The 23,575-nt window shown below is 39.2% G+C and overlaps 1 pseudogene; it reads right to left on the bottom strand.

Moving 5' to 3' along the window:
• Positions 1-552: 552 nt before the first annotated feature.
• LOC132655977 (ADP-ribosylation factor 1-like) lies at positions 553-2,471 on the bottom strand (annotated as a pseudogene).
• Positions 2,472-23,575: the final 21,104 nt, after the last annotated feature.

A 23,575-nucleotide genomic window follows, 5' to 3' on the forward strand; every position in this document is an offset into this window, starting at 1 on the left:
ATTAATTAGCAGGGATCAACTTGTAAAGCCACTGATATTCTTTTAAATGTATCCGTGTACAAATATATCCACAGTGAGTGACATGTCACACAGTTTTAGTTATAACATTCATATGTACATATATACATAATTTCATATATTGTAACAAACTACCCCCCAAAGCCTCTAAAAACTGATTATATTGGAAGACAGAATGTAAAAATAAATTCTAAATTTTTCTGTGAACAACTGGTCTTATCTTTGTTTTATTGTTTTTAATCTGATAGTCAGGAGCAACATATACCATAGTGAGCAGTGATGTGGACATACAGCGCACGTGTTAAGAGCTTAGGTCCTCAGGGCCGTGCATGGAGATAACCTAGAACCCCGCACAGATGGAGCCCACGGCAGCTCAGTCTCCAAGTGGGAAACAGGGACTTCTCTGACATGAACTCAGGGGCTGGCTCTTTGATCACCTCCCCCTGAGGGGGGAACAGCCTTACCAGGCCAGAGAGGAAGAGAAAGCAGCCAGTCCTGATAAGACCTGATAGGCTAGGGTCAGATGGAAGGGGAGGAGGATCTCTGCTATCAGTGGACTTGGGGAGGGTCATGGGAGGGGATGAGGGAGGGAGGGTGGGATTGGGAGGGGATGAGGGAGGGGGCAACAGCTGGGCTACAAAGTGTACAAAATTAAAAAATTAAGGAAAAAAAAGAGCTTAGGTTTTTCCATAATTGCCTAATTCAAATCATTTTATCAATTGTGGCTTCTGCTCTTGTTTTTTTAATAGTTAAGACTTTATTTTAATAGCTATAATTACGGTGCTTGTCGAACTGAATACTGAAAACAAGTATAGAAACATCTGATTACTAATCGTGTATTGAAAGCAGTAAGAGGTTCCACGACACCAAATAAACCACATTTCCGCAAGAGAAATTTAATAGCTCTAGCTTCTTCAGCGTTTATCAGAATACAAAAGAAAACAGCAGAGGTCGTCCTTCAATGGCAAATTGGACCCTTGCGGTCTGAGGGAGGAAGCTGCCTCACACTTGGAGATGGCGTGCTCCAGGATGTGGGTCTGTAATGAACCGACCCTCCCAGCTCGGAAGTGCTGCTGTTCAGGCCCAGGCCTCTAGCCAGGGCGTCCAAGCGGGCCCAAGAGTAAGCGAAGTATGCGAGCTGGCCGGGCCACACAGCAAGTACAAGCTGGACCCTGCATCCCACAGTGGGCCCAGCCCGCCCCTAGGTGACCATGTGAGCACAAGCATAAGCACAATGCACTGGAATACAGGTGACCAAAGACCAAGCCACGGGGGCTCGACTGTGACCGTGCAGCGGAGGGTGGTTTGCTCATCACCTTCTCTCCTGTTCCCATAGGGAAACGGGTGATCTGATGGACTGCAAAACCTACACTTGGCATAGTCCCCTTTCTGTGTGTTAAGCATTCTTGTCCTGTATTTTAACTATTTTTAAAAAATTCACTGAGTTTGGGTTAAAAACCAACCACCAAATGGATATCGACACCAGTCTACAGCCCAATGGCTCCCGGAAGCCAGGTGCCTCTACACTCAATCCCTTCTCAGTACTGACAGTGAATTGATTCTCTCTTTACAATAAAAAAGGTAAGTAATATTGCATAGGAGTACCAGAAACTGCCTCAATAGAAACCTGGCTGCAGGCTGGGTCTGCACATGTTCAGCCCGGAGCGACACACACTGTGACCAACCCATGAAGCCAGCTTCTGGCACTCAGGACCACAGCGTCGCACGTTTGCCGCATGAGAGGAAAGAGGAGGGCGGAAAAGAGGAAGTGAGGGGGAGGGAGGGGTCTGGCTCACTTCTGGTTCTGGAGCTGATTGGACAGCCAGTCTAGTCCTTCACACAGCCCGTCCCCGCTGGTGGTACAGGTGGCCCGAATGTACCAGTTCCTGTGGCATAGAGTGCAGCCCCACTTGTCTGTGATTTCAGCTGCAGTCATGGCATTGGGGAGCTTCTGCTTGTTGGCAAACACCAAGAGAGCAGCATCCCAGAGCTCATCTTCAGCTAGCATCCTCATTAGCTCTTCACAGGCCCCTTCACACACTGTCATTCCTGTCCACTACGCAGATCAAGCCTTGGGTGTCCTGGAAGTAGTAACGTCACAGTGGCTGGATTTCGTCCTGACCATCCACTTCCCACACGGTGAAGCAGATATTCTTGTATTCAACAGTCTCCGCGTTGAAACCAATGGTGGGAATGGTGGTCACAATTTCGCCCAGCTTCAGTTTGTGTAGAATTGTCTTCCCTGCAGCATCCAGCCCACCATAAGAGTGTGCATTTTTTTTTTCAAAAAAAGAAAAAAGAAAAAGGTCCTTCAAGAGGTTTGCAAAGATATTCCCCATTCTTGTGGACAGGTGGAAGTGATATTGGCCAGAGACTTCCAGCCAGGCGTTGCTCTCGCTCCCACCTCTGCTCTTGTTCTTTTGAAGTCACCTGAAGCTTGGCCAGACACCGCACAAAAGCTGCCCTGGACTGCAATGGGGAAGGATGCATGGCTGTGTTTTGCCAACACGGATAAAGAAGGCACAGACTAATTGTGGCACAGCAGATATTTGAATCTTTTCATGTCGGTGCCCAAATTTTCCACTGTTATAGTATCTTCTTTGTGGCCAATAAATGAATTAAACCCGATGCTTGTACCTAGAGTCAGCATCAGGTACAGCAGTTTGGGGAGAGTTCATTAGATTCATCCCACTTTACACACCGAGTGTAGATTCTGGGCCTCACATTCATTTGCAATGGGCTATAAATATATCCTAGTTTATAGGGCCTCTACATCACGACAGGAAGTAGACCAAATACATAGTCACTAATATGTCAGACAATAATAAGGCGCTTCTTAGCTAAGCACCCTCAGATCTTTCCTCACTTACTTCTCTTTGTTGGGTTCCTGGCTGTTCTCTCTTTCTTTGTCTTTTTAACGTCATAAAACACAGACTTGGCTTCTCTTTCTAAGATATCCATATCCTGTTGAGTCATTGCTCTAGGTAGACCTATGCTACCTCATGAATACTTTAAGCAATGTTCTCTGTCTTTCTCTGTGGCCTATACCTTAATATTTAAATTTGTATGAATTTTGCTTCATTGGCCATCCATCTAAGTCAATCATTACATCCGCCACACATTTATCAAGCATGTACCTAATTTTGGCACTCTTTTAAGACCTGTGAAATAGTTTTAGCAAATCAACATTTTTCTACTCTCTTAAGGTTTAGTTATTCATGGACACAAAACTGTCACTATGCTTTCAATAAGCAGGTGCTATATGCTCCACCTCATTGTGATCAAGAAATGAAATCACCATGTCATGAATTGCTTAGGACTATAAAAGCAGAAAAAAAAAAATCCCAGCTCCTTTGACATGAGCACAGAGTTAGCTCCTATCTTGGACTAACTTTGTATCTTCTTTTTTGGTTTTATTTTCCTATTCTCCTAGGAATCTTCTCATGTTTACTTTTTTAATATTATTAATTCTGTTGTATCTGATGTTGATTCTTGGTACAAGCATCAGATTTTATTCACTTCCTGACCATAAAGAAGATACTATAAAAGTGGAAAATTAGGCCATTGATATGTAAACCCTCAAATATCTGTTGTAGCAGTGTAAGTTGTGAAATCTTCACTTAGTCTCAAGGTCATACAGTCAGCAGAAATCGATATACAAAGTTACTAAAGGGGCGTGTCCTCCCAGGAGCATTCAGAAGCTCCACACAGGAAAGCACCCATTGCTCAGCTGTCTTAATAAACTTCAAGGTAGCGTCTGTAGTAAAAATTCAGACTAATCCCTCCCCAAAGCTCCAGGACCTAGTCCATTGTTTGAGGGATGGGCAAGTCCTTTCCTAAACAAAAGCTTGCTCTACGGTGGAATCTTTTGAGTTGAGGAAAATGATTTCTGATCAATCTACTGTCAATCTTTCCTCAGTGCACCATCATCCACCCCTCAGGTTTTGTGGGTTTTTTTTTAATGTATTTACTGTTCTTGTTGAATCTCAGTTACAATAATTTTTTGAGACAAGGTAGCTGTCTCTGCTTCCCAAATGGTGGGATCATATGCTTTTTTCACCATGGACAGTTTTATGCCCATGAATTTTGAATGGCTATTCCAAACAAACAACAAAACCTAAACAACAACAAATTGTTGTTGCAGTCAATATTTAAAGGAATAAAATCTCCTTGTGTTACCATACTATGCTTTCCTATCTTCCAAAGAGTATTCCATTATTTCTTCTTCCTTGTGCTGGGCTGTGTTCTGTTACTGGAACAAATACCCGAGAAAAATAATCCAACAGACAGATTTATACTGGCTAACAGTTTCAAAGGTTTCAGGCCAAGGACAGCTAGCTCCAGTGCTGATGTGAGGTGAAGTATCATGTGGGGAGAGCAGGTGGTCTAGGACACATAGGGAAGCAGAAGGAAGGCCCTGGGCATGTGGTCAACCCTTCAAAGATACACACCCAGTGACTACTTTCTCCAACATACCCCAACTAGTAGCTCAGGTAGCTATGAAGTCATCAGTGAATCCATTGACTAAGGCAAAATTCACACAATCCACACACGTCTCAATAGAGGCAACTGCTGTATTCAGTGTATGAGCCTTTCTTGGGGACACACAGAGAAAAGCTCCTTCTGAACACAGTGGCAGGCTCCCCTGGAGTGCATAAGGCAACACATTGTTCTTTCTCACATCCTGGTCATTTGCCCTCAGGTGAACCTTCTGGATATCTGTCACCATGTCACAAGAATATCCTTATTGATTCTTTGGGTAAATATTCTGAATTCAATACCAGAATGACTTTAAAATACTTAAGAATTGTGCTTCTTCTTGCTCACCCTCCTGTACCTGCTGCTTTCCATGTCAGTGATTTTTCATCACACTTGCTGATGACTATTTCCGCATTTTTAATTATTTATTCAGTGATCTGCTCCAGATTTAAGGATATCCTGGTAGTTTAAAATTACTGTTGATTCTCAGTGCTCATTTAAAAGTCAAGACTACAGCTCTTAATATAAATAAAAATAAAACAGGTTCTGTAGTAAAATAATTTTTGCCTAATTTCGAGCCTACCCCCAGGCTCCAACTACTTCACAGGGGAGAACAGGAGCTTTCACAGCACTGTTTCCCTAAAATCAGATACTAACTTGCCGACTGTTTCAGGCTGCACAGTTCAGTTTGAAACACTCAGAGTCCGTGCAGGTGTAAATGTCAAGAACACATCTCTGTAGGCAGTGGGAAGAACGGACACTCATCTTCTTGGAATAATTAGTTATTTTTAACACATTTGGTCTCATGGAAGCAGAACTTGCTTTCATAAGGAGTCACATGGAAACCATAGAAGCTACACTATTCACAATCAGACAAGGTACTTCTCCAAAAGAGCTGGGTCAGACAGCCAGAGGCTCTACTTAGTAACCCACAGAAAACACTAAGTTTTCAACTTAGTTTCAACTGCGCACAATTATCCCTGAAATACTTGGGAGCTAAGACTGGGTGGTTCAGTGTGGAGGCCACCAGTATTGTCATTATAAAGCATCTGAAAGCACTTCTCCACGAAGGCCATAGATACCCATTTCTCCAGTTTTCTTCCAAAACTCAGGACAAATGGATAATTGAAAATAAAAATCATCTCCTATTTTATTTCTTTCCTAAAATGTGAAATGCACCTGGGTAGGACTTCACAAGGTATTGAATAGACTATTTATGTGTCAAGTGTTTATCTACAAATTAATAAATAGAAGGTGTGTAAGAGGGTTTTTAAAAAATAAATACAGGAAATAAGTGGGTTGAGTGTTTTACTCTAATTGGTTGTGTTTCAGCCTGAGCTAGTCAGTGCTACATCATGTTGCAGTGACCAGCCTGAGCTGGTCTGTGTTCACTTTGCCTAGCAGGAGGTAGGCCTCCTGAATTGTTAGTTACTGATCTGACTGAGGCTCTGCTCTCCCACCTTAGCAAAGGCAGAAAGACTGTAACAATCTTTGCTTCCCTACATTGGAACAATGACTTGAGATCAGTAGTTGAGCCAATCTTAGCAGAATGTCTTAGAAAGAAATTTCTTTTCATGCAAATAATATCAGAGTTATGCTTCCTGATCTCTGTGCAGAGCCTGCTTAACCTTAGCCAAACTGAGTATTTCCTGACTGACAAACTCAATAACTTGAAGACTTCCATATGAACGATGCCAGGGTTCTACTGCCATCTCTTCATTAAGAACGTTCTCAAAACTTGTTGATCTTCATTTCCAAATCCTGTTTCCGTGTTCATTCCAGACATAAAGACTATGTGTGCCAGCTGGCCCTCATGCACACTGCTGTAAGTCACAAACTCAGCTCTGACCTCCACATTCACGCCACAGAGAAAATGTGTTTAGTTGTTTAGTTTAGGGTTTCATACAATAAATTATATTTTTAGTTTTATTTCTAAACTGTTTTAAAAATAAGATAGATTGACCGTAAGACTATTCTATTTAAACCCAATAGTATGTGGAGTAGACATTATCAGTACTGTGTTTTTTTTTTTAATTAAAATAATTTCAGTGCTGGAGAGATGATTCAATGTTTAAGGTAGTGTACTTTTTCATCCAGAGGAGTGGAGTTCAGATCCAGTGCCCAAGTTAGAGGCTCACAGCCACACATAACTCCAGCTCCAAAATCTGACATCCCCTTCTGTCCTTTGCACACATGTGTACAAACGCATAATTTTAAAAAATAAAAATGAAGATATTTTTAAAAGAATAAGTGTCAACCTGCTGATATGTTGATATATTTGTGACTTTGTAATATATGCTAATATAAATATTATCATCTTGTGAACATTATTCAAAGGTAGATTATAAAAATAATAAAAATATAATTCATATAGAAAAGTAAGATTTCACATGTTAATATAATTAATGCTGGTCTACTGAGATGGCTTAGAGGGTAAAAATGCTACAAGAGCCTAAAAACTAGAGTTTGATCTCTAGGATTCACATGGTAGAGTTATAGAATAGAATCCTGATGTCTTCAAGTTGCCTTCTGGAAGACACACACACACACACACACACACACACACACACACAGAGACTAATAAGTAAATAAAATAAATTCTAAAACAATATTTAATTCTAAAGAATAATTTGTCCTTGTCACATATGAATTTTTTCAGTTTTTAATGTCTCAAGGCCAATAAAAGTTCTTTGATGTTTATGAAGGAAATAAACCAAAACCTGGACTGGCTTTTGGATAAGATTTGGGACAAAAGATGCAAGAAATGTAGTACTGCAATATGTGAAGACTGAAATGTAACAGCTAGGAAATATGAAGCTTTTGCCCATCAGGGGGAATCAAGCAGAGTAACTTCTCAGAACATGAGAAAATACTTTTAAACCATCTCACAAAAGAGTGTCTCACATAGAGATTATAAAAAGGAATTGGAAAATCAATAACAATAATAATAAAAATAATAATATTGGAGAACAAGACAGGAGTCTAGCATTGCTATCCTCTGAGAGACTCCACCCAGCAGCAGATCGAAACAGAAGCTGAGACTCACAGCCAAAAATTGGGTCAAGCATAGGAGTCTTGTGGAAAAGTGGGAGGAAGGATAGAAGGATCTGGAGGTGCCAGGAGCTCCACAAGAAGACCAACAAAGCCAACTAACCTGGGTCCAGAGGGAATTCTGGAGACTGAAGCACCAGCCAAGGACCATGCATAGACTGGACATAGGCCCTACACAGATGTAGCAGATGGGCAGCTCAGGCTTCATGTTTGATCACCTAATAAGGAGAGTGGGGGCTTCTCGGATATGGACTCTGTTGCCTGCTTTCTGATCTCTCCATACTCACAAGCCACCTCAACAAGCCACAGGGGAAGAGGACCCACTCAGTCTTGATGGATCTTAGTGATCTGGGGTGAGTGGGTGGGGTCTCTTCTCATCTGAGAATAGGGGAAAGGGGATGGGAGAAGAGGGAGGGAGGGTTGGACTGGGAGGAGAGGAGGGAAGAAGTTACTTTTAATTAATTAAAATAAAAAAAACAAAACACAAAAATTAGTGAATGATCCGAATAGGCATTATTCAAAAGATGATAGACCACAACTATTTAAATGTAACCAATAGCCCAGCTGGAAGAAGCCCAAACCTCAGTGAGGCATAATCCCATCTCAAAATAGTTAATATCAACAGGGAAAATGGCTCAGGGTCACGTCCACTCTGAACTCCCCCAGATGTCCCTGCCTCTGCCTATGCTCTTCTCCTCCATAATGAACCTTCTCCTCCATACCTAGGGACACTCATGTTCTTTTCTTTTTATGTTTTTTTTTAAATTCAGAAATAATCAAACAGTACTGAAATCAATAAAATAGAAAGAAAATTAATACAAGAATCAATGAAATGAACAATTAGATTTTTTAGAAAATAAGATTGATAAACAGCAAAATTAGCTAAAAGAGAAAGAGAAGATCTAAGTTAATAAAATTGGAGAGAAAAAAGAATATATAACAACAAATAGCAAGTAAATACCGAGACTCATAAAGCATACTTTAAAAATCTCTACTCCATCAAGTTGGAAATCTAAATGAAATGGATATATTCCACATATAAAAATTAAATCAAGATCAAATAAGTAGTTTAAATGAACCTGTAACCCCTGAGAAATAGAAGCAGTCATTAAAAGCATCCCTAACCCCACCCCTCCTCAAAAAAGCCCAGATACACAAAATTTTACCAAACTTTCCCAAAGAGAAACATAAGGAATATTGCCTAATTCCTTTTACAAGGCCACCCTGAAACCAAAACCACATAAGGTCACCCTAAAACAAAACAAAACAAAAATCAGAAAAATATTTAAAATTTTTTAAAATTTATTTTTATTATTACAGTTTATTCACTTTGTATCCCAGCTGTTGCCCCTCCCTCATTGCCTCCAATCTGACGCTCCCTTCCTCATCTCCTCCCATGCCCCTCCCTAAGTCTACTGATAGGGGAGATCTTCTTCCCCTTCTCCATCAGAAAAATCTTACAGCTGATAAACACTTTCAGCAAAGTAGCAGGATACAAAATTAACACATAAAAATCAGTAGCCTTCCTCTACAAAAATGACAAACAACTAAGGGAAAAAAAATCTTGGGAAACGCTAACCAATCAAGTGAAAGACTATATAACGAAAACTTTAAGAAACTGAAGAAAGAAATTGAAAAAGCTATCAGAACACAGAAAGCTCTCCCATACTCACAGATCACTTAAATTAACATAGTAAAAATGGCTACCCTTCCAGAAACAATCTACAGATTCAATGCAATCTCTATCAAAATTCCAACACAGTTCTTCACAAATCTTGAAAGGACAATTTTAGGCTTCCTAAGGAAACACAAAGAAACTAGAATAACTAAAATATCCTGAATAACAAAATAACTGCTGTAGGTATCACCATCCCCAATCTCAAACTGTACTACAAAGCTATAATAATAAAAATAAAAACAGTAGGATATTGGTATAAAAAATTGATCAGTGGAATCAAATTGAAGACCCAGACATAAGTCCACATAACTATGGACAACCAATTGTTTTTAAAGAATCCAGAAACACACACTAGGAAAAAAAAGACATCTTCAACAGATGGAGATGGTCAGACTATATGTCTGCATGTAGAAGAATAAAAATGAATTCATACTTATCACAAACTCAACTCCAAATGTATCAAAGACCTCAACATAAAGCTAGATACATTGAACCTGATAGAAGAGAAAGTGTGAGTCTCCAAACAGTCTAGGATTTTACAAAAAAAAAAAAAAGCAATACAAAACAAAACAATAGGTTGTTCTCCACAAACAGCAAGGCCCTATATCAGAAGACAACACTTACAGGACTCATTGAACACAGAGAAGTTGAGCTGGTGCCTACATAGAACCTTCACCTCTATGATGTAGCATCTTTGGTACAGGAAAGTACTCTTCAAGTTACTAAAAGAGAAACATAAACACCAAGCTACCCACAAATACTTTGTTCTACAATGGTGTCCTGCTTGCAAAATATGCTAGGGCAAAAAATGCTTGTGAGAGTAACCACCCAAATCTGATTTGACTTATGGCCCACTCCATGAGATGGAACCCAAACTTGACACTGCTTGGGTGACCAAATACCAGAGACTAAATAGCCCAGGAACTTAGGGTAAAACCAAATACTACTGCTGTCTTTTGTTTTGTTTTGTTTTTTGTTTGGTTTTGTTTTTTTGGTAGTGATAAAATTACTCCTAACAAAGTTCTGCTATAATCATAGCTCAGTACCTTGTTCAGCCATCATCAGGGGAGATTCCTTCTGCAGTAAAAGTGAACAAACAGAGACATAGCCAGACATTTCAAAGAGGGTGAAATACCTTGGAACACTCATCGCTAAAGGCATGCTTCATCAAATCCTTCCCTTCAGAGCTCAGGAAATCCCATGGAAGAGGATGACAAAAGAGTATAAGAGCCACAGGGGATAGAGGACACCAAGAAACAAGGCTTTCTAAATCAACATGAGCAAAGCTCAAATGAACTCACAGAGACTGAAGCAGCATGCACAGGGTCTGCATCAGGTTCTCTTCGTATATATTATGGTTTCAGTTTTAATGTCGCTATGCAATTCCTGTCTGGGGTTCTTTTTCTTCTGTTGGCTTGTCTTACCCAGCTTCAATAGTTGAAGTTTTTATTTCATAGTGATAGTTTTTACTTTATCTCATTATGTTTTATTTTTAATATCATCTCTTAGAAGCATGATCTTTTCTAATGAGAGACAGAAAGGGAATTGATCTAGATGAGAGGGGAGATGGAAGGAAATGGGCAGAGTAGTGAGAGGGGAAAATGTAATCACAATATATTGTAAGAAAAGAATATATTGTTCGATAAAGGAGAAAATGTCTTTGTGATTTCATCTTAATCAGTAAGAATGGCCAAGATTAATTAAACAAATGGCAACTCATGATGGTGAGGATGTAAGATAAAAGGAGCACTCATCTATTCTGAGGAGTGTCAGCTTGTCCAACCGCTTTAGAAATCAGTACGTCATTCTTTGGGAAGCTGGGAATAGATCTAGCTATACCATCCTTGAGCACCTATGTAAAGGGCTCTATGCCCTACTATAGTGACACTTTCTCATCCATATTCATTGTTGCTCTATTCTTTTTAAATCTGTCTATCTATCTATCTATCTATCTATCTATTTCATATTATATTTCAACCACAATTTACCCTCCCACCTCTCCTCCCAGTTCCTACCCCCATCCACTCCTTCTCAGTCTCTCTTCAGAAAAGGACAGGCCTCCCATGGATATCAATCAAACATGACACATCAAATTGCAGTAAGACTAGGCACCTCTCCTATTTTTTTCCAATAATTTTTTTTAATTTTTCATCAATTACACTTTATTCATTCTGCATCCCCCCATAAGCCCCTCCCTCCTCCCCTCCCAATCCCACCCTCCCTCCTACCTCTGCATGCATGCCACTCTCCAAGTCCACTGATAGGGGAGGTTCTCCTCTCCTTTCTGATCTTCCCAGAGACTCATACTCCAACCAAGGACTATTCATAGAGATAACCCAGAATCCCTGCACAGATGTAGCCCAGGGCAGTTCAGAGTCCAATTGGGTTACATAATGTGAAGAGGGACTGCCTCTGACATAATCTGATTGGCCTGCTCTTTGATCACCTCCCCCTGGGGGCACCTCTCCTAGTAATGCTAGACTAGATAACACAGTAGAAGGAAAGGGTCTCAAAGGCAGGCAACAGAGTCAGAGACAGCTCCTGCTCATACTGTTAGAAGTCCCACAAGAAAGTCAAGCTACGCAAATGCAATATATATGCAGAGGGCTTAGGTCAGTCCCATGAAGGTTTCCTGGTTGGTGGTTCAGTCTCTGTAAGGTTCTATGAACCCAAGTTAGTTGATTGTGTGGGTTTTCTTGTGGAGTCCTTGACCCCTCTGGCTCCTACAGTCCTTCTTACCCCTCTTCTGGATTCCCCAAGTTCTGCCTAATTTTTGGCTGTGGGTCTCTGCATCTGTTTCCATCAGTTGCTGGGTAAAGCCTCTCTGATGACAATTGGGCTAGGCATCAATCTATGAGCATAGCAGAATCATGATATTGAATCGTGACATTGAATCCATGCCTCACAGTGCTTATGTAACCAAAAACCTAAGACTAGATAGGACAAGGACCAAGCACAAAACCAAATACTATTGTTATGCTAAAGGAACATAGACATAAATGACTCCTAATGGCATTCTGCTATTCCCCTAGAACAGTGTTTTGCTCAGCCAGTATCAGAGACACTTCCTCCTGCAGGAGATGGAAACTGATACAGAAACCTACAAATGGGCTATGAACACAACCTGAAAGACCTTGCTGAGAACACTCAGTCCTAAATGGGCTATCTCCATCAGAACCCTCCCCTCAGGACTCAGAGAGGAGTAGAAAGATTGTAAGATCCAGGGGGAATGGAAGGAAACAGTACCTTCCAGACACACCAGGACAGATGCGCACATGAATTGTCAGAGATTGAGGCAGCATGCATAGCATCTGCATAGCTCCCAGCCAGATGGGGGTCTCAGCACTGAGAGAAAGTGGGCAGAAAACCCACCACTAACCCAAAAGTTATGTCCAGCAAACAACTGCTCACCAAGTGAAAACTACTTTCTCCCCTTCCATCTGACCCTAGCCTATCAGGTCTCATCAGGACTGGCTGCATTGTCTTCCTCTGTGGCCTGGTACCTCCCCTATCAGTGGAGAGGGCATAGGAGGAGAAGAGGAAAGGAGGGTGGGATTGGGAGGGGACAAGGGAGGGGAGGGAGGAGGTTACAGCTGGGATACAAAGTAAATCAATTGTAATAAATAAAAGGGGGAAAAAGAAAAAAAAAAAAACTACTTTCTCCATTGGAGTCTGGATATAAGAACAACACTTAAGAAAGGCTCCATGCCCAGCAGAAGAGGGCCAACACAAAACAAACTCAATGGTATTTTTGGAGATGTTTTGTCCCATAATGTCTTGTTTGAGCATTTTTTTTCCCTTACTTGTCTTTTACTTATCTGTAACAATTTCTAATTTTCTCTTGTTACGGGTTATCTCTGTCTGTTTGTGTGAGTGTGTGTGTTTTTCTTTTTTTGTTGCTGTTATTGTTGTTTGCCTGTTTCTTTGACTCTGGTTTGTATTTTTATTGGTTTGTTTATTTTCTAAAGAGAGAGAAAGAAGGTGAGAAGTTGGATGTATGGGGAAAGGGAAAGGATTTCTGAAGAGATGAGGAAGGGAAAACCATAATCATAATATATAGTATGAAAAAATATTTTCAGTTAAAAAAACAGTTTTACTGTATATAGTAATCTGGGTTGACAGTCATTTTTTTTTCTTCCAAAACTTGGTATAAATCTTTCCACATCCTGGCTTTTAGAGTTTCTGTTAAGGAGTTCTCATGATTTTTATTGTATATAATTTGTGTATTTAGGCTAAATTAATTCTCCTGCTACCCTCATGATTATAAAATTTTAATTTTTCTGTCCCACAGATCCCAATTGTGCTGTTCATACTTCCTTATTTTAAAAATTCAATATGATCTGGTTTTCTTTCTTTTTATTATTAATATGTCACTTGTTCTTTAGATTTTTCTTATATGTATATCTTATTTCTTATTTCACTTACCTGTTTTTTATATTCTCTTTAAATCCATATGGAAATTGATTTGTATTTTCTTTAATTGAATTAAACATTTTTATACTTGCTCTTTCGAATCTTTGTCATTTCACTTTATATGTACATCTTATCTTTATCATGTATACCTCTTCTCTTCATGTTCCCTCTATGCCCCTAACTTCACATGATGTTCTTTTTTAAAAATCTTGCTTAATTAATTTTACTTTAATTACACAATGTTCTAATTCATCTGCATTGCTTTTTTTACTTGAATGATGGGATTCTCAGGTCTAAATTTCATTTTAATTTTTTGCTGTTTTTACAGTTTCTTTTATTTATGCATCTCTGAGGATGTATTAGTGTATGGGGATGCCCGTGGAATACGGAAGAAAGTGCCATATCTCAGGGAACAAAGATTAGAGGGATTATAAACTGCACAACTTGAATGCTTGGAATTGAACTCAGGACCTGGAAGAGCACTAACGTCTCTTAACAATGGAGTGCTCTCTCCCAACTCTCTTATTTCCACTATTTTAAAAATCTCTTTATTGTATTCTTCTTTCATATCCTGTATTGACTTCCTTATTTCACTCACCTGTTCATTTATATTCTCTTTAAATCCACATGAAAGTTCATTTGTATTTTCTTTAATTAAACATTTTTTTGTATTTGCTCTTTTGAATTCTTTTTCATTTCATTTTCTTAAGTCTCATTGCAACCTATTACTGTGGAATAGATAGCTACCTTAATTTTTGTTTCTTGTGTTTTTGAAGTGGGACTTGCAAATCTTTGATCATTTCTTGATTGATTTTTTTTTTAGTTATTACCTATACTTTGTCATATGAAGTGTTTACAATGTTCAATTGGGACTAAGTTGTGGCAGGATTAAGACATTCTTTCTCATCATATTACTGGGAGTGCAGTAGCTAACCCCTCATTTCTTGTTTAGGGTGCTGAACACAGTCCTAGAGTAGCATATTAACTGAATAAGCAACCACAGCAGATGAATGGATCTATTGTTTAAATCATAATAGTCAATCTTCAAAAATATATCTCTAATTTTAATAAATATTGGGGAATAGAGGAACAAGGATAGTAGAGTGTACACTAGCACACTGGTTATTAAGGTTAAGAACTGAAGAAATGTCAGCTGAGAAATGATGAGGGATAGTATTGGAAAAAATTAAAGAGAAAAGTAGATGGAAGTTAAAACTGCACTGTTTCTAGTATTCACAGTTTAAATATTATTACTTGTGTCAAGATTTGGTTAAGACATAAATATAAGAGGAGGCAGGGGTTTGAGAAAATGAGGTAGCAATGAGAGGGGACTTGTATGGGTGAGTGTAGAAAGAATACAACAAAATAGACATAGAGGCACACAGAACAGTCATGAAACCTATATGAATAGTGTAAAAACTAAAGCAAGACCATGAAGACATATTATGCAGGAGTCAACATTTTAAAAGGTAAAAATAAAAAGGAAGTTTACATTCCCACCAGCAATGGAGGAGGTTTCCCCTTTCTCCACATCCTCTCCAGCATGTGTGGTCACTTGAGTTTTTTGGTTTTAGCCATTCTGATGGATGTAAGGTGAAATCCCAGGGTCATTTTGATTTGCATTTCCCTGATGACTAAGGATGTTGAACATTTCTTTAAGTGTTTCTCTGCCATTCTATATTCCTCTACTGAGAATTCTCTGTTTAGCTCTGTACTCCATTTTTAAAATGGATTACTTGACTTTTTGCTGTTTAACTTCTTGAGTTCTTTATATAATCTGGATATCAGCCCTCTGTCAGACATAGGGCTGGTGAAGATCCTTTCCCAGTCTGTAGGCTGCCATTTTGTTCTGACGACAGTGTTGGAAGTCAATCTGGTGATTTCTCAGACAATTAGGAATAGTGCTACCTCAAGATCCAGCTACAACACTCCTAGGCATATATTCCAAATACGTTTAAGTATACAAAAAGGCCATTTGCTCAACCATGTTTGTAGCAGCTTTGTTCACAATAACCAGAATCTGGAAACAACCCAGATGTCTCTCAATTGAGGAATGGATACAGAAACTGTGGTACATTTACACAATGGAATACTACTCAGCAATTAAAAACAAGGAAATCATGAAATTTGCAGGCAAATGGTGGGAACTAGAAAAGGTCATCCTGAGTGAGGTATCCCAGAAGCAGAAAGACATACATGGTATATATTCACTTACAAGTGGATATTAGACATAAAATATAGGATAAACATACTAAAATCTGTACACCTAAGGAAGCTAATCAGGAAGGAGGACTCTGGCTAAGATGCTCAATCCCCATTCAGAAAGGCAAAGAGGATGAACACTGGAGGAGATAGAAAACAGGGAACAGGACAGGAGCCTGCCACAGAGGGCCTCTGAAAGGCTCTACCCAGCAGGGTATCAAGGCAGATGCTGAGGTTCATAACCACACTTTGGGGAGAGTGCAGGGAATCTTATGAAAGAATGGTGAGATAGAAAGACCTGGAGGGGACTGGACCTCCATAAGGAGAGCATTAGAGCCAAAAAAAATCTGGGCCCAGGGGTCTTTTCTGAGACTGATACTCCAAACAAGGGCCATGCATGGAGATAATCTAGAACCCCTACATAGATGTAGCCCATGGAAGTTCAGTGTCCAAGTGGTTTCCCTAATAAGGGGAACAGGGGCTGTCTCTGACATGAACTCAGTGGCTAGCTCTTTGATCACCTCCCCCTGATAGGCTAGGGTCAGATGGAAGGGGAGGAGTGGACTGGAGAAGGGGCAAGGGAGGAGGAGAGAGGGAGTGCAGGATTAGGAGGGGATGAGGGAGGGGGTTACAACTGGGATACATAGTGAAAATATTGTAATAAATAAAAATATAAAGGAAGTTAATTAGCGGTTCTTCTTTGGTAGAACAGGTTTTATTTCATTCCCTCCCTGTGCTGTTTTAAATATCAAACTGCACTGATTGGGGAGGTGCAGCTTAACTACAGCTCAAATCTGTAAAACCAGAGTTTTGAGTATGCAGTGCCACAGTTGAGTTTCTGTTCAGTTAAATAAGGTGTCAGCCCTTTCTTTTCCCTGACCTTAGGCTAAAATATTGCTTTAGGAAATTTTTCACACATCATTTTTTTAAATGTGGGGGATGGTCATTCATCCCCTACTTGGGTTTCTAAACCCAAAGAAGGGATGCGATTTCATACTTGTTATTTATCTTTTAGGCTGGAAATGTTCATCCTACTATGGTGAAAGCTATGTCAGCATCTTCTCCTGTAGTCTTCCAGGCCAATTTTTATGACAGCTCAGGCATGCCTACACTAAAACCAGCAGTGTGCCCCAGTCCTCTCCCTCCTTTAATGTTGTACACAGACTTCTGAGGAAATATTTTCCTTTATATATGCCATATTGAATTTTTACTTCTTTTGTTATTTGTTTCTTTATTTTCCAATGTACTAGGTTTTTTCGTTTTAGTTTTGTTTGTTTGTTTGTGGATTTCTTCTGTTGTTATTATTTGAGGTACGTCTAGATTGGTGTATTTGTGTTTTCTACAATTTTTCTAATACCTATCATAGTGCCTAGACATAATTATAAGTCTGAGTATGGTGACATACACCTTTAATCTCTACATTTAAGAGGCAGAGAGGCAGGAGGATCAGAAGTTCAAAGCCAGCATTGGCTATGAGAGATCATATGTTAAACACAAAAACAAATCAAACCAAAAAAAAAAAAAAAAAGAAAGAAAGAAAAGGAAAGAAAAGAAAAGAAAAAGAAAAAAGGAAAAGCTTAATGAATGAACTGACTCAGTAGATGCAGCCATTAAAAATGCTAATTTGTTTTCCTGTCCTTTTGCTCTTATATTTTGAATGTTATACACGTATTTCTGAAATCCTGTGAAGTTGTATTTGGTCTTATCGTCAGTGCTGGGCTCATGCTCCCTGTGTGATCAGATGACCCTTATTGAATATACCAATGGGGACAGTGTGGTCTGAAGACTGTGCAGCCTGGCTGACTCTGGAAAACACTTGGATTCAGTTGTTCCACCCCAATTACTCCCTTGAAGGAGAAACAAAGCTGAGGATTCTGTAAATTTCCAACTTCTGCTGTCTTGAAAGGAGCAGTTCAGACGTAAGGAAGACTGTGTGGACATATGTAACTTGTCAGAAGTTATAAGTATGGCAGCCTCACGCCTCACACAGAGAAAGCCAGAATTATTCATTAGACAACAGCTCGACTGGACACCTGTGTTGTCAGAATCAACCATTTGTCAAACATTTGAAGTCATGACCTTTCTAAATGGCCTCTGGCTGTGTGGCTGATTCTCATTTGTTCTGCTCCCCAACCTTTCCTGTTACTCACTTACCGGGTTGTGGCAGCTTCTGATTGGCGTGTTCTACATATATAGTCCTGGTATCAACAGTGTTCCTTTTCTCCTGGTATTGGAGCTTGATCTGTGTGTAACTTGCTCTTCCATTTGTCACCATGAAGCTCCTGGCATTCCTTGTGTTGCTTGGTGTCTCCACTATCCTGGTCTCTTGCCGTAAGTAAAAATTCTTGCTTTAACTTAAAATGGGGGTCACAATATATAAAGATACTCACTCTGTGAGACATGAATTTATGGATATTTACAAGTTGCTATTTCCTTTCCTTCCTCCTTATCTAGTACCTGGTTCTACCTTAAACAGTTTTCAATTTTATTACTATCATCATCATTGTTTTATTATCATTATTATGTATGTGTATGTATGTGCCATATGGTGTCAGGGCTTCATATATATTATGGTACATGTGAGGAGGTTAGAGACAGGAATCAGTTCCCTCCTCAACTATGGAATTCAGCTCATGTCGCCCAGCTTGTAAAAGAAAGGCTTTTACACACAGAGCCATTTCGCTGGCACTAATCTCCATTTTGACACATCACTGTAGATAGGTTGACCCTCCCTAGAGTCCTAATTCAGTTCACTTTTTTCTCTATTCTAAACATGACACTCAAGTGCATTGTTAGTGTCAGCCAGTTACATTTGAGAAAGTGAGTAAAGACCTGTTTCAGGAAGGAAAACTGACCATATGTCAGATTTCAAAGGTTTTCTCTCATCTGTGCCTGTGCTCCCCTCAACCTGCCTGCTCAGAACTAAGGCTTTCCAGTTGTAAATGTGTGTAGTACTGTTCACATTTCCATCCCATCAAAATGTTCCTTAAGTTCTTCTTTCTTATTTTGCTTATTTTCCTTCAGAGGAAGAGGTGGCACAAACTGATTCTGAAGATGAAGAGACTCAACCTGTTGCTACTGGTGAGCCCTAGTCTGAGTACCTTTCATTACCTTCTTACCATACCATCAAAATGTTCCTTAAATTCTTCTGTCTTATTTTGCTTATTTTCCTCCAGAGGAAGTGGTGAAAAACACTGAACCTGAAGCTGTACAGACTCAACCTGATAATGGTGGTGAGCTCTAGTCTGAGTACCTTTCAATACCTTCTTACCATCCCATCAAAATGTTCCTTAAGTTCTTCTGTCTTATTTTGCTTATTTTCCTTCAGAGGAAGAGGTGACACAAATTGAATCTAAAGATGAAGAGACTCAACCTGTTGCTACTGGTGAGCCCTAGTCTGAGTACCTTTCATTACCTTCTTACCATACCATCAAAATGTTCCTTAAATTCTTCTGTCTTATTTTGCTTATTTTCCTCCAGAGGAAGAGGTGACAAACACTAAATCTGAAGTTCAACAGGCTGCTCAACCTGATAATGGTGGTGAGCCCTAGTCTGAGTACCTTTCATTACTTTCTTACCATAACCATTTTCCTTCACAGTCTCATGGCAATTCATGTCATGTAGATATTCTGAGTTATCAGAAAACTTTAGTAAAATCCACAGAAAGCTGCATTTAGATTATAAAATTATTTTGAATGTAAAGATATTTTTTCATTCCGTATATAAAAATAATTAAGCCTCAGGCATGGACTTAGAAGGACTCTAGGCATTTATTGTTCTTATGCAGTAGACACAAGGCCACGAAGCCTTATATTGTGGCTTAAGTATTATATGTGAGTACACATAAAGTTTTCCACAAGATAAGGGACTGAAGATACAGCTCATATGTATAAAAAGAGCAATTATCGCCGTGCCTTAAAGATGGAGCTGGTTTCCGCCTTCCACCTTCCCGATGGTGAGTGCTCTCTGTCACAAACAACTCCATATTTGGCTAAGGCTGAGGATCTGGCTTGCTTCCCTGTATGTGGACCTATCTGCATTGCCCGCGAGGCACGCTGGGGTTGGCTACCCAGAGGCTATTTTAAGCTGTGGGCTGGCTTTCCCCAGGGTCAGAAGATTGTTCAAGTTTCCTGAATAAACTGCATTGAGAAGAACAAAAAAATAAATAAATAAATAGATAGATAGATAAATAAATAAAAGATCAGAAAGAAGGAGAGGAGGACCTCCCCTATCAGTAGACTTGGGGAGAGGCATGCATGCAGAAAGGGGGGGAGGGTGGGACTGGGAGGGGAGAAGGGAGGGGCTTATGGGGGGATACAAAAGGAATAAAGTGTAATTAATAAAAGTTAAATAAAAAATTAAAAAAAAGAGCAATTATCACTGGAACAGACAACAACTTCCTGAAGGTGCTGGAGTGAGGGCAGGGGAACATTTGCCAGGGTCTGTGCTTTGCTGCTGTGTGCAGTGGCACAGCTGTGTTAGTCTCAGTATTTGTTTCCTTTCTTGGAATTGACACTGGAGGCTGCTGCCTGTGGGGCATCCTTTATAGATTTGGGGCAATAGTGTCTGTGAATAACTTGGGTTAGTAACAAAGTATTTGTGTGTGTCTTGGGTCATTGTCATTTCCCAAGAAGTTGTGATGTCATAAAAGATGAAGCAATCACATATATGATAGACTAAATATATGACAGAATCAATGAATTCAGAAGAAGGAATGAATGTACTCATTCTAAAGAAAAGTCAGTATCTCACTTGGAGCTTTTCCTCCTAATTTCAGCTGCTCCTGAAAATAACTCATCTGATTCTTCAGCTAGCTCATCTGATAACACCGCTGACACTGACAAACAGGAAGGAACTATGTCTAGTGGGGTTACTGGTGCAAAACAACATGAGTCTACTGATGAAACCATTGTCAAGGAAAACACTGATGAACATGATAAGATCAATCATAAAGAAGATATCAAAAATGCAGTGAAGACAATGGAAGGAAGCTCAGAAACAGAAGGAAAAGCAAAAGGAAAAGGAAAAAGAAAAGGAAAAAGAAAATTAATAGAAGAAATAGCAAAAGCATTTGCAAAAGGTGGTTAAAAAAACTTATTTAATTTTGTTCTTTATGTGACTCTTAGATTTCTTAGGTTACCCCATGGCCACAGAGAGCTGTACTTTAGGGAGGAAGTGAGGGGTGGTAAAGAGAGAGAGAAGGAAAGACCCCTGTCTTGTTTCTCTTTTCTAAATTCACTGTATTGTCTATATATAAGTGCCAGAAAGATCATAAGTTGACAAGCTTAATTTATCAATTTTAGCTGCATCCTTGCAATATTAGGGCCCATTAGAGACAATGTATATTCAGCAGAAATCATCGAAAGTGTAAAGTGTCTCCATGTAGTGTGGTAACTGTGCAAGGCTTTTCTTAACTAAAAGTTATGTTTTCTTTGGAGACTATTCTAAAAATAGAAATAGAAAAGGGTTTTGTGATGAGGTCTTCCATGATGACTATTGTAGCATAAATCAGGAGATTTCTAGGAGTTGAAAAGTTCATTCAGGATGGAGGCATTTTTTTATTTAGGAGTTTTCCTAGCTCTCAGCTTTAGAGTAATACCAATTATTTTATTTAATATTATAAACATATGTCAGGCACCATGTTATAAAATTTGCATATATGATATGATTCAAATCTCTAAGAAATTAGTCTAGGCAATACATACTGTAAGATGAAGGAATGGGGCATCTTTTCTCTGAGAGAAAAGGCAGTAGTGGAGGGTGGTGTTTGCCCTCAGAGGATGAGGTGCTGAGGGATCTTCCCCAAGTAATGCTTCTCTTTCATGTCTGGGCTGTTGTTTGCCGTCTTGCTTGGTGACCTGTACTGGGCAGGTGCTGAGTGAGTGTATGGCCATAATTTCCTTATCAGAGAAGCTGGATTCCTTGTGCACTAATAGAATATATATTAATGCTAATATGTATTCCATCATATCCTACACATCCAAATATTTCAGATGAGAAATTAAAAGTGATTGATTTATTTATTTTTGAGACAGTGCCTCACTATGTGGCCCAGATTACCCATGAATTCTTTATCTTTCTGCCTCTAATCCCTGAAGGTTAGGGTTCCAGACCTCTTCCACCATGTCTATGAGTTTTACCTTTGAGGGATGAAATTTTCATGTTTTCTTTTGGTTCTGTTGAACATAGTAGTATTATTAGTTCTCCTTCAAGTTAAAACAAAAAAATTATATCTCAAAAAACCTTATTTTTTTCTCTCTCTTACAGGTAAATAAAAAAAAGTCCTATGAAGGTTTGAGTTTGTATCTTCTACTATTGATAGTTCTGGACCAGACTAGAACATCCTTTATTTGCTTTCCTCAAACTATTTACCCAGAGTTTTACCTCTCTCCCTCATAGCTAACTTTTATTTTCTAGCAAATAAATGATAGTCATGAGCAGCATCAAAAAGGTTTGTTTGTTTGTTTGTTTTAATGTATGAACTGATGATGACTTTCTATTGTTTAGGCAATACACTGGAGATACAAACCATTATCTGATACTTCCTTGAGATCTTTTTAATAACTGGACTTTCTATAGCTTTATCTGAAAGATTCTTTTATGTTATTTAAATAAGACATAGATATTAGTCATATTACTAGAGGCCTGGCCTTTTCTATATTAATATACTGACCAAACACTTTCTTGGTTTAAGTGTTCAGTTTCATTCCTCAAATTCTTCTGAATAATTATTTTTTACTTGTGATGATTTAGAGGTGACAGTGATGAAATAAACTCCCGAATCTGCTACTGGCCTGACACAGGCCACTAGGCTTTGAAGGTTAGGACTGAGCTTGTCATCACGGCAGCCAGTGAGTTCTGAAGTTGAACAAACTCATAAACCCCTAGCATCAGATGGGATCCCTCAGCAACAGTGAGAAAATGAGACAGGATGACAAGATTCCTTCACAGTTGTTTTGAACACCAAACAAGTTTAATGTATGACATCAATCATCTTTCTCTCAGCTAATGAGTGAGTGCTCCCACACCACCAAGTACAGGTTTTGTTTCTTAGACTTCTTTCTTTTTAGAAAATGTTCATTAAAATTCCAGATATTAGCATTTTATTCTCCAGCGGAGGCATCAAATCCAAAGAAATGTTAACATTTTCACAAAGGCAGTTCCCATTCCCATGAGAAATTTTTACTAGTGTTGCTACTTGCTTAACTATCTAAGTGATAAAGTCTCCCAGATTTTTCAAATGTAACTATATACCATGGCAAGTTTTGAAACAAACAACATGCATAGTTTGGATGGATGTTTTATGTGATGTACCTTGGTCTCTTACTTGTTTCACTGACTTGACTAGAATCATATTCATCATTTGTCGGAGGTATGCCGGAAGTAGTCTAGGGGATTACTGAACTCATTCCATGATATGGACATAGAACTGAAAAGCTGGGGAAGACAGACTACAGAGACACAGAAAAAGAAAGAGTAACAGATTCATTGACAGCAGCTCCTATCTGGATGGGAGGGCCAATAAAGCAGATTTCTGGTAAACAGACTCTGGGTTGGGTGTTTTATTGGGTCTCTTAGTTCTCCCCTTTCTCCTATTGGTCCTGCTTTGATACCTGTCCCCATTCCTCCTCACCTTTCTCTTCACAGTGTCTTCTGAGAATAAGAAACCAACATCTTAGAGAGCCTGCCTTCACTTTCCTTCTCTACCAATGTTCCTTTAATTTCCTATCAGTT

Source organism: Meriones unguiculatus, chromosome 8 (assembly GCF_030254825.1).
Source record: "Meriones unguiculatus strain TT.TT164.6M chromosome 8, Bangor_MerUng_6.1, whole genome shotgun sequence".
NCBI classification, from domain to species: Eukaryota; Metazoa; Chordata; class Mammalia; order Rodentia; family Muridae; genus Meriones; species Meriones unguiculatus.